At 32.0% G+C, this 13,125-nt stretch overlaps 1 protein-coding gene across 1 annotated transcript in view; it reads left to right on the top strand.

The window, feature by feature from the left end:
• The first annotated feature begins 6,478 nt into the window (after positions 1-6,478).
• LOC124371258 (phosphoinositide 3-kinase regulatory subunit 4-like) overlaps positions 6,479-13,125 on the top strand; it is a 77,348-nt gene continuing 70,701 nt past the window's right edge. The window contains exon 1 of the mRNA XM_046829593.1: positions 6,479-6,598. The gene's annotated coding sequence lies outside the window, so the exon portion shown is untranslated. The remainder of the gene's footprint in view (positions 6,599-13,125) is intronic.

Below are 13,125 nucleotides of genomic sequence, written 5' to 3' on the forward strand. Positions count from 1 at the left end.
CAATCTTGAAGATTGTAAAATAAAGATATTCTCTCTCTCTCTCTCTAACGGCCACTTCAGCGACAGCTATCAATAACATCGTCACCATCATAACTGGCTCTAAGGTGTTAGTGATCAACACAGCCATCTCGGACCATTAGGCCAACAGGCTATAATCAAAGGTCATGAATTAACAAGGGATCCAGTCAACAAAAAGACAATCAGAAACACGAGGCCTGCAAACATCAGGCTTCTAAACAAGTTTTTTAGATTGTTATTTTATAGGCATACAGATTGCTCATCACACCTAGGCTTTAAAGACTGGGCATTCCATTGGATTAATTTAAGACTCTTCATTTGGTACAGCATAGGTTCTAATTTTATTATTTATCAAAGTACAGTAAAATGGTTTGGTACTTTATAAAATGGAACTAACAATACCGTCAGGGTTCAAAGAACTTATTGCAGTCTGTTTGATATTTCCTAACAGACGTTTTTTTGAAAGCTTGTTTTATTTGTTTTCTATCCACAGTTGCTGAGGTTTTTACTGCAGTATTGTGGGGAGCATTATGATCATTTTGTTTTAAGGTATATTTTGTTTATTTGTGATTCAGTCATTTTGTGATTGGCCACTTCTGTACACACGTTTAAATAACTAAACTAACATATGATCAGGAGACCAACTACCTGTCATAAGACTTTTGATATTCATTCAATTTGTATAAATTGTATTTCTCTATTTTATTTCTTAAATTATATTTTTCTCTTTATATTTTATATACTTAATTTCATTAAATATTGATTCATTAAAATAACTTGCTCTACCATGTATATGTTAAATATTGTTTTTTTTTTATTGTTCTTGAACGATGGTATATGTTTATGGAAGTATTCTTCTTTATTCTTGTTAATATCTTATCTTTGTTTGTTGAGGCCATTGTTATAATAGTACTTTGAAACTGTTTACTGTAGTATATTTATATTTACTTATTTTGTATGCACTTGATATCAAACGTCTACCATGTTTTCATTGATGTATATTTCTTATAAATAAATGTATAACATTTCTCAAATATGGTTTCTGAAACAATTTTATATTGTGTTTTACTTTGGCTCACTTTGTATTCTAGTTATAAATTATTTTATACAATTGTATTTTATATAATTGTGTTATACAAGTGTAGGAGTTTATTAAGGTTTTTACTGATACCTGTATTTTATTTATGCTAACTGAAACTATGGTGGCAGACTACAGTAATTGGTGTTCAGAAAGTAAATACTGTTTCATTCTACAGCCGTCGTAGTGCTGCAATCGGTGTTCGGCACATGCGTACTAGTCGTTCTTGTTCACTGGCCATCGACTCACGCCATTTTAATTGTTGCACGTTGTTCAAATTCAAATGACTTTATTTGTATTATATATAAACAAGGGTGAATTAAGGGGGTTTACTTTTTATTATTAAGGGCATTGTTTTCAGTTTTCCGAATGTTTAAAATGTTTAAGACAATTAGTGATTCCACCGATTGTGCAATTCGTTTTGTAATTCTATTTTTGGATGTAAGGAATGTGAAACTGGCTGAAATTTATTGTCAATTTTGAGATGTTTACAGGAAAGACTTGATGAGGCAAAGAATGGTGAGAAAGTGGGTTAGAATGTTCAATGGCAGTCAAACAAATGTGCATGATGAGAATTGGAGCGGTCGGCCTTTTCTTGTCACCGATGATCTGGTAAGAGCAGTTGAAAAATAAAATCAAAGAGAACAGACGTTTCACTGTGACAACGCTATCTGACGATTTCCAAAAAATTTCATGCACTCTTTAGTACAAAATGTTACGAACCGCTTAAGTTATCACAAGCTGTGTTCTCAATGGGTTCCAAAAATGCTCACTGATGTGCAAAAAACCAAGAGACTCGGAAGTGCTTTAACTCCTCTCACACGGTACAGTGATGATGGTGAGGATTTTTTAAACAAAATTGTGACGTGATGAAACTTGGGTCCGTCATGTCACACTGGAATCTAAACAGCAGTCAATGGAATGGCAACACAGGCAATCTCCTAAAAAACAAAAATTCAGGACGACATTGTCTGCACAACAAACCTTGTGCACTGTCTTTTGGGGTCGGAAAGGTGTTTAACTGATTGATTTTCTCCCAAGAGGTGAAACTATTAATGTGGCAAGGTATTGCGAAACGTTAAGAAAAGTAAGGCGGGCAATTAAAAACAAACAGAGAGGAATGCTCAGTAACTGAATTGTGTTGCTCCATGACAATGCTCAGCCCCATACAAGTGGTGATACTCAAACATTGGTTCAACAATTTTGTTGGAAGCAGTTCAATCACCCGCCCTGAAGCCGGGACTTGGCAACGTCTGACTACCACTTGTTCCTGCACATGAAGCGCGAGCTAGGTGGCCAATGCTGACGATGAAGTGAAAACTGCTGTGGAGTCTTGGCTACATTCGTTGGTGGGAACCTTCTATGAAGAATGTATGGATAAATTGATTACCCGCTACGACAAGTGTGTGATTATTGGTGAAAGCTATGTTAAAAATAGTTTAAGGTTTGGGCTTTCATATACAAATAAAATTGTGTTAAAAAAATGGTTTTACTTTTTTTTTATTTTAAACTATATTTACTCTGAACACGCTTCATACATCTATATATATAAAAAATGAAACTGTTCGTGTGTAACAGCATCACTCACAAACGGCTGGACGGATTCGCCTAATTTTTTTTAAAATTTGTTCGTCTTGATCTGTAGAAGGTTATAGGATACTTTTTATCCCTTTCCCGATTCAGGATTCCGCCCCACCCACTGGTTACAGAAATACCCGTAAGAAATGCATTGTAGCAAACATATGTTATTAAGTGAAAGAGTCTTTTCAAATTTTTAATCAGCTGTTCTTTGTAAACATATATAATGCGACAAAAAATATATTTATATATAAATTTCTTTACACTTATAGTTTTTAAAGCATAGAGTAAGCTTAAGAGAAACGACAAATTTTGTTTAAACTGTTTCTGCAATCATAATATATAAAAATGAATGTTTGTGTGTTTGTCCTTTATAGACTCAGAAACTATTGGACCGATCACTATGAAAATTTGTATTTTTCTATGTAGAAGGTTTATACGCAATGCCCATTGATGTAACTAACCACCAGGCTGTACTGCAAGATATAAAAGTTATCAAAGCGCCTGCACATTATAAACTGCAATTACAACACAGTAGTTAAAATATCCAAACACTATTTGAAGGCAAAGAAATATACGGGCAAAGCTTAAGAGACGCGTGCGAAGCCGCGGGAAACAGCTAGTACATGTATATACTGTACATAGAATATTGTCATACAAAGTGTCGTTTGATTACTGCTCGTTTATTCATCCAATAATAAGCATGAACTTATATTACAATGTAAACTTCCTTATAACTATTGTCTGATAAATATCAATATGGTATTTCAGTAGTTCAAAAGAGCTCATCAATCTTATGAAGAGCTTTTTTTGTTATATATGTCTTTATTAGACTTAAATATATTAAAATTTAATCACATTGAATGTTAAGGAGCAAATGGTTATAAAATTTAACCCTAGTGCAAGAGAGTATTTTTACAAAATTCAAGATTATGCTTTCGCAAGTTTGCTCTTGTTTCTTCCATTATAATCATGGTTGTATCCTAGCTTTAAAGTGTTTCCAAAGTTTTATTTCATACACAGATCAGTTTCAAACACATAGAGGCTATATTTTGTTATATTCACTGAGGAAAAATTATCTTTAATTGATTCATTGATACCAAGGTGATAAATAACTAATTCAAATATTTGTTTTTTAACCTTAAATTTGATTCCATAATTTTATTTGAAGTTGCTCCACGAAGCTTAAGCCAAAAGCAAAGAATGAGTGAATTTATGCAAAATAGGGTTTACTTCTATTTTTTAGAAAGGAGTCCTGAGTCCATCCTTCCATCTATATCCATCAAAACTAAACAGAGGCCCTTCAATTGACATCTCATTTAAAAGGCCCTGATAAAAAGAAGAAGAACAGTGGAAACTAGAGCTTTCTATCTCAACTTCTCAACTTATTACAAAAAGGGAGCTAATTGAAATTAATTACGTTAAAAGCATAGATGGGTCCTACTCAACCTTAAATGGACAAAGATAGAAAAATGAAACTCAGCACACGCCTCTAGGAAACAGAAGCGAACCATTTCCCTAAAAAGGGGCTTTTTGAGAGCCGTTTAAAGTTTTTTAATGTTAAGTTACAGTAGCATTAGTAATTACAATTACGTTAAACAATAAAACGACTAAAACTTACTAACCTGTGTTTTTTTATATCAGATGTTCAAACTGAGTTTGACAATGTCCAAGATTGTTGTAGAAACTTGAAACGGCACGCTGTATTGATTCACACAGGATTTTTTGAATTTCTGCTACTATTCTGTCCACAACGTCATTAATGCACTGGAGTTTTCGTTTTATAGATGATGTTGTTTTTAATGTGACCCCACATAAAGTGGAGATAGATCTGGCGATCTTGGTGGCTACTCGATACTTCCTTTTCTGCCTATCCAGTGAATTGGAAAAGTATTGTTTAAATAATACGGATATGAAGGCCATATTTCATAGTGTGCAAGGCGCTCCATCCTGCTGGAACCAAATAAAATTTCATTACAGTTGTTGGTTGCGACTTGGATAGCTGGATAAACCTGATTTTGTAAAATTTTCTGGTATACCTCGGCATTAAGGTTTCCATCAATTAAAAAGGGCCAACAAACTGATCCCTCACAATGCCAAGCCAAACGTTTAATTTTTCAGGGTGCTGGGTATGTTGCTTCTCATCAGATGAGAGTTAACATCAGCCCATTAACGAGCATTGTGTCTGTTAAATGTACCGTTTAACATGAAAGTTACTTCATCTGAGAAAGCATTGTTCTTTAATCTAATTGTATTATTATCAATGTTACACTTCATTATTTCACAAAATTCTACTCGACTTTTTAAATCATCCTCACTTAACTCATAAACTAAACAAATTTTATACGCTTTATAACCACTGTCATGTAAAACTTTACAAACTGATGTTTGTGATATACCTAATATTTGAGAAATGCTTCTTGTTGAGGCTTGAGGATCTTCTACATCAGACTGTAAAATGTCAAGTAATAATGCTTCGGTTACAGCTGATTTTGGTTGTCTAAGTTTGGGGCAGTCTTTAACGCTGCCTGTTTCCTGGGAAACGGTGGATTGTTTTTTGAACTCCTGATTCAGATACAGGGTTTTGATTGGGATAAGTGTAATTAACTATATTCCTTACTTCATCATAAGATCTCACCCAGTCTCTGTAGCCTACCATCATCAGGATCATAATACGCTCTTGTTCACTTAACAGTCACTTAACTTTGTTAATCAACTAGAAACTGAACATGATACCAGACTTCCTCAAAACTGATAAAATAAGGGGAGCCAGCCCTGTAGGAAGTAATACTGTAAAACAGGTTTGAGTTAGTAAGGAAAGTTTGTTTTTAATGGATCTTTATATTTTAAAATTTTGAGCTGCCCCCACAAAGTTCCATGTTGGGAAAATGGGCAAAGTTGTAAAAGTGACTAAATGGTTCACTTCTATTTCCCAGAAAGGTGTCCCGAGTTCCATCCCTCCATCTTTATCCATTAGAAACTAAAGAGAGTGTTTCAATACTTTTAACTCATACTGTGTGGTCTATTTATCAACTAATTTTCTTGAACTTTGTATTATTGTTAACTTGATTTGTAATTTACATGTGTAACTAAAATGTAATAACTGTAACTTTTTATCATGCATTGTTTTAAAATATTTACGCTTTAAGTTAAAAAAAAAACCACAATTTTTTAAATTAAGCTTTATGAAATTTTTTATTGTTTTCTGTACTTAGGTCCTTACTTTATAAAGCTATATGCCAAATTTTAATATATTGTAACAAATTGAAAAAGATAAGTGAAAAATACAAAATGGTATATGCTTGGGTAATTATTAAGTTTTTGAAAGTTTGAATATAATATTTTGATTTATCATTAGTTCTGGAATAATACCTGAAAAGATTGATAGAGGGTTCTGTAGTAAAAACTCTGTACTCTGTATATTGGAATAAAAACTGTTATTACTCTAGTTGTTATATACATGCTATGGATAGAACTTAAAGTTGGCTAATCTATTAAATAAAAACAGACTGTAAAAACTACTTGATTGTTGATAACTGGAAGATAATAATGAGTGTTATCAGCTAGAATTTGACCAGTATCAGTAATTGACAGGGGCAGGTGGCAAGTAAAGCCTGTCTATCACAGGTTCAAGATCGACTGATTACAGCATATATTATAGCTGGTGGGGCAAAGACAGACAATCTGCAACAGGATCAAACCAACACAGTGGTCAGCCAGATTGTATGCATTTTGTATTAAAATTACTGAAAAACAAATGGATATTAATTTAACAGTCAATTGTAAATTTTACTCTTTTATGATTTGTTAGTTATGTTGTTAGTTGTTAGTTAAGAACTCTTAGAAAGTTGTTGTCTAATCAACCATTTGTGAAATAATACTCTTTCACCACTTGTTCTTTAATAAATAACTGTGTCCAGAGAAGTAAGTAAACTTTTTCCTTTATATTCAGGTAGTAATATTCATATAAGGATAAAAAATTGGTATACATTAAATGACCACTTGTCTAATCAAGAATCAAGAAGTTTATTGCAACAAAACATTCACAGATTTTACAACTTCAGATGTTGTGTGAAACAGGTTGCTTGTCAATAATAAATTACTAAATCTGTAATACAATTACATCAGAATAAAACTTACATTACATTAAATATTACAAACATTAAAACATGTGATCGTAAAGACTGTCATGTAAAAACTCAGTTATGCTATAGTAAGCTTTACTAATTAGTAGACTTTTAAACTGGAGTTCTTAAAACAAGACATTTTAAGCAGTTTTAAATGATGAGGAAGATTATTATAAAATTTAGTTTCCCATATAACTTGGTTGAACACTTTCAAATAATGTTAATTTGTGTACAGGAAATTGCAGTCTATCTTTAAAACGGGTGTTATACTGGTGCTCATGTTGCTTTATATTTCCTGAATTTAGACGATTATGAATACAAATTAAACAACTATAAATATACAATGATGGAATTGTCAATATTTCTAAATCTGTAAATATTTTTTTACATGAGGTTCTTATATTCAAAAATAGCATGGTTCTTATGTATCTCTTTTGAATTTTGAGGACAGAGATAATGCCAGAGCAGCTGCCCCATATTTGTATTCCATACTGTGCTAGTGAATAAAAGCAAGAATAATAAAATATAAGCCTAGTCTTAATGTCTACCAACTCCCTTAATGTAAACATTTGGTAGCAAGCTTGAACTCAGTTTTTTGTTTAAGACATCTATGTATGGTCTCCAGGACAAATTTTTATCAATAAGGAGCCCCAAAAATTTACTAAAATCTACAGCAGTCAGAGTTGTATTCTTGAAATTTATCTGAAAATTTGACAGGGTCTTGCTTTGCAATGTTTGGAATTTTACAATTTGAGTTTTATCACTATTTAGTACAAGCCCATTATATGTAAAACCATTTTTCTAAATCTATGAGCGAATTAACAATTTCTGATTTAATATGTTGTCCTCGGTTACATTTTACTAGGGATGTAGTATCATCTGCATACAATATCAAATTATTTTTTAACATTATAAGGCAGATCATTTATAAAAACAATAAACAATAAAGGACCCAAAATAGATCCTTGTGGTACACCACTACATATGTTTTGCCCATGATGATGTATGTTTTATGCCATTATTGTTGAGTAATATTCTTTGCTTCCTATCAGTAAGGAATGATTGGAACCATTCCAAAGGCTTACCTAAGATTCCATAAAATTTAAGTTTACTTACAAGTAATGAGTGATTTACACAGTCAAAGGCCTTGGATAGGTCACAGAAAATACCAGCAGTATCCTGCGACCCATCCAAGGCCTCTAGAATTTGCTCAATCATTTCAGATGCTGCCTCAATAGTGCTGTGCCAGAGCAAAAGCCATACTGATTTTTACAGAGGAAAACCATTGTTTTCTAAATATGTACATAATTGCTTGTGGGCTATCTTTTCAAAGACCTTCGATATGCTAGGTAATATTGACACTGGCCTGTAGTTGTTAGGGTCTTGCCTTTCCCCTTTTTTAAAAAACTGGTATTACATCTGCATATTTAAGTTGCGAGGGAAATTGACCGCACATGAAAGAGTGGTTAATAATTAAAAGCCAGAGGTTGTGAGATGTAAAACGCAGAAGCCTTCAGCACTTGCACTGGGATCTCATCCCACGCAACGGATTTTGTGTTCCTCAGACTCATTATTACTCTATGGACTTCTTGTGCACTAACATTTTTAAAGACAAATGAGGCTTGCTTATTACAATTAAAGTTACTTAAAAGTTGAATCGCAGAGTTGATCTGTGGGTTTGCACTAATTTTATAAGTAGTATTTACAAACATAATATTGAGGTGATGAGCAATGTGCTTAGTGTCTACACAAATTTCATCTTTTATTTTGAGTCTTGTACAGTCTTGTTTTTTAGTCGTACTAATACCTAACTCTGACTTCACTACATGCACACAGCTTTACTTTTGTTTTTTGGAATCACTGATATACTTACAGTTATACATTCTTTTAGCAGCAGTACAAACTTTTAAAAAAATGTGTTTGTAATCTTTTACATACTGAATAAAATTTACATCATTGCTAGATTTTGCTATTTTATGTAGTTCCTTTTTTTCTTATTGACTCGATTATACCATTTGTAATCCATCTCTTGTTTTTTAAAATATTTTTAGATCCACATTTAGCTTTGACAGATTTATAAGGGAAAGAAGATTTAAAACATGTTTTAAAACTGCTAAGAAAACTATTGAAATTCTCCTGCACAGTGCTTAATTGACAAACATTCCATGATGTATTACTATACAGTCAACCATACCAGCAATATTCTGAGCTGTAAATATCCTTTTTCTAGTGGAAACCTTTTTGTGCTGTAAAATCATTCTTACAATCAACTGATATTAATAAGGCTCTTATGGTCAGATAAACCTAGCTCAATATTTAATAGTTTACTTTGCTTAACTCTATTATTGGTAATAATGTTGTCTATACATGGACATAGTTTCTTTAGTTACTCTAGTTGGCATTTTAAAATTGTAAGTATACCCATATGAAATCAGTAAATTTTAAAAACCTATTTCGTAAATTGTAATCTCTGCATGACTCCAAAATATCAATATTAAAGTCTGATGTTATATAAACCTGGTTTCTTTTAGATTCTCTTTTTAGTGCCTTAAATAGTTTTTCAAGTTTAATCAAAAAGCCATCTACATTGGATTTATTTGTGTTATGATAAATTGAAATAACAAGTTGGCTCTCATTAGGGATTGCTATACAACAAACTCTCAAAAACGAAATCTTCTTTGAGAGAAACAATCAAAATCATTTCTTTCAATAAACTGTGTACCTTTTTTAACTAAAATACAGGAACCTCCTCTAGTACTACTTACCCTAATATAGTGAGAAGCCAGTACAAAACATTCAAAAGTATTCAAATTTGATAGCTGAGAGCTGTTCAACCAGTGCTCATTGAGACTAATGACTTTAATGGGAAATTTATTTACAAACATTTGTAATTCTGTTAACTTTGTAAGGACAGAAGACCTTGAACATTGTAATGAAGTAACCAGTTATTTCTATTAACAAAAGTATTTTTCTAATATGTCTAAGTTTTCAATATAATTCTCATAATCATCTACATTGTACATTTTGTCTAAAACCAACTTCAACTCTGTAATACTATTTAAAATAATTTTATTACTATCGCTACTCCTCATTTTTGATTTAAAGGGGGCCAAACATTTAGGTTTAAAAGGGTTGGTTTGATTCCCACCGACACTAAATTTAAACATTTTCATTACATCTGAATAATGGGAAACAATTTTTATGTCATCATGAAACTCAATCGGACACACTTTAGAGTTATCTATATCTTAAATATTGATTATCTTTTGACAAAACTAGTTTTTTAAACAATAAACAGACTTAACGTATAAGTAATATTGATAATAAAATGTTTTAATTGGCCTGAGGCCAAATAACATGACGAAACCATCATACCATTAATTTTAAAATAAAATAGTTTGTTCTAAAATCTAATTATAATTTAAGGCTTTTTTCTTTGTTGATTCCCTTTGTAACTTTTTGAGCTGATCATCTTATAAATCAGTTTTTAAATGGTTACCAATAACTTCTAAATTTTGATGTTGTTTTTTCTAATTCTCTTAAAAGCTTTTTCGTTTGATTTTTGTGTGTTCTTAGCACATTATAATCATATTAAATAATAGATTTTAATTTTTCTTAATTAACACAAAATCATTTATTTTTATTTAAATCCTTACAAACAACACTCTTTCCCATTAAGTCAATTTTTAAATTTTGGTTTTGTATTTGTAGATATTTTAATTTATCTTTAGTTTAAAAATGCTTTATTTTATCTTTTAATTGATTGATATGATTTTTTAGTTTATATTCACAAAATTTGTAATTAAATGTAAAACTTCTTTTGTTAATTCTCTAATATTTTATATATATATAGAGAAGTACTATATACTATATATATACACACACATATACAGGGTGATTTCGGTTAGTGTTACCGGGCACTTTCTGAGCTGATTGTACTATAAAAAATAAAGAAAAAAAGTTCATAATAAACATGGGTCCCGGAAATGCTTCCTTACTGGGTTATGGCCAATTGAAGATTTCACCAAAAATTGTGTGCAGGAGGTCAAATGATGATTTGCCGCGTGTTTATGAAGAGATATTTATAGGCGAATGCAACTTTTCTAACGGATTTTTAGATGAGAAATTGAATAAAGTTCATCTCATAGCTGTATCTCATTTAGTTTTTTTTGTTATATACTACAAAAAACAGAAATAAAATAAATTTTGAAAACACTTTTTTAAGGTTTAAAACGGACAATTAATTTTGTTAAATAGGCATTGAAGACCCACATTTTTACAAAGAAACTTGCAGAAAATTTAATTCTGAATAAAATTATGTGCCACACGGCTATTAACAGCGAAGTATTAGTTTTCTGGAATTTAATTTTTACAACAAACATTCTACCAAGCAAGAAATTCCAAAGCAAAGGAAAACCGCATTTTAATGACATAGAGTAGCCTACACATAAGATTTATTTAGGATGCAATTTAAATTAAGTTTTAAAATAAATTATTGTTTTTCATCTAAAGCTTATAATACTACGTACCACTTTCATAACAGTGTTCAAAAATCAGTCCTTGTACTTCAATACACTTAGCAGCTCGCTTTCTGATTGATCGAGTTATCCTCCGCAACGCTGCACGATTGTTTTTGATTTGTGCGGCGGCATCTTCAATTCGATTTATTAACTCTTCACGTGTATTTTACTTTTTCCTGGTACACCAGGTTCTTCATCCAACCCCATATACAGAAATCTAATGGAGTTAGATCTGGTGATCTTGGTGGCCAAGTGTGTGGTCCACCGCGACCAATCCATCGCCCGGGAAACTGCTCGTTTAAGTGCATTGTTACATTATGGGAAAAGTGGGCAGGGGCACCATCATGTTTGATAAATAATATTGCACCTTGCTGCTAATGGAACATCTTCTAATAATAGTGGTAGTTGTTCTGTAAGGAATTCTAGGTACATGCGGGAATTTAGATGTCCTCGGAGAATGAATGGTCCTATTAAATCGATCATGAATGAGTCCACACCAATACATTTACACTAAATCTGTGTTGAAAGTTGCGCACGATTGTACTATGTGGATTTCCCTCTGCCCAAGTGTGTTCATTGTGAAGGTTGTTGACGCCATCTCGGGTAAATTGAGCTTCATCAGTGAATAAAATGGTTTCTATGATGTTGACGGTTTTCTAATTAACCAGTTGCAAAATTCCAATCGAAGAGGAGGATCTGTTGGTTGAATACTTTGAACTTGTTGTGTTTATGGTAAGGGAACATGCTATTTTTGCGCAAAGTTCTCCATACTTCAGACTGAGACACTGCGAATCGCCTAGAAAGACGCCGTGTACTGACACCAGGACTGCGTTCAGTAGCCATGATTATAGCCTCTTCCATATCTACATTATTCTGGGCAGGGCGATCCCGATAATTATTAATACTAGGAAGTTTACCTGTTACTCTTAGGGTACGAAATGATCCACTGATCGTTTTTGGGTTTGGAACTCTGCGATTAGGAAATCGTCTTCGGTATTCTGCAGTAGCAAGCGGTTGCATTTCCGTCACAAACGCCTAAGACAAATACCATGTCGGCATATTCTTCCGTTGTAAATAACAAAGCATTGCAATTGTGATAGTAAGTTACTTTAAAATACACTTCACTAACAAACGAGTAGTAAATTAATTGTATTAAATTGCACTCATTAAACTAGTACAGAATTGGTAACAAATAATTTGGATTCCTCAATAAGTTGCAGTGTATTGTTGAACAGCTGATTTGTGATACCAACTTATAAAAACATAATTTACCTTCTGTAAAGCTAACGTGACAAAGATATGTAGGTACATGATGTAACCATTTGGATAGTCCCTAAAAAGTAATAGTAATTAATTGTTTTTTAGTTGAGCATTAATCTATTAAAATCGTATTTACAATTGTATGCTAATCAATTATTTGTGTACCTTATATCATTACATTACGTGTTTATTTACTAAATACGTATTTTCAATGCTTGGGTAGAATGTTTGTTGTAAAATTAAATTCCAGAAACTAATACTTCGCTGTTATCAATAGCCGTGTGGCACATAATTTTATTCAGAATTAAATTTTCTGCAAGTTTCTTTGTAAAAATGTGGGTCTTCAATGCCTATTTAACAAAATAATATTGTCCGTTAAACCTTAAAAAAGTGTTTTCAAAATTATTTTATTTCTGTTTTTTGTAGTATAAACAAAAAAACTAAATGAGATACAGCTATGAGATGAACTTTATTCAATTTCTCATCTAAAAATCCGTTAGAAAAAGTTGCATTCCGCCTATAAATATCTCTTCATAAACACGCG

Source organism: Homalodisca vitripennis, unplaced genomic scaffold, assembly GCF_021130785.1.
Source record: "Homalodisca vitripennis isolate AUS2020 unplaced genomic scaffold, UT_GWSS_2.1 ScUCBcl_1164;HRSCAF=4447, whole genome shotgun sequence".
Classification (NCBI taxonomy): Eukaryota; Metazoa; Arthropoda; class Insecta; order Hemiptera; family Cicadellidae; genus Homalodisca; species Homalodisca vitripennis.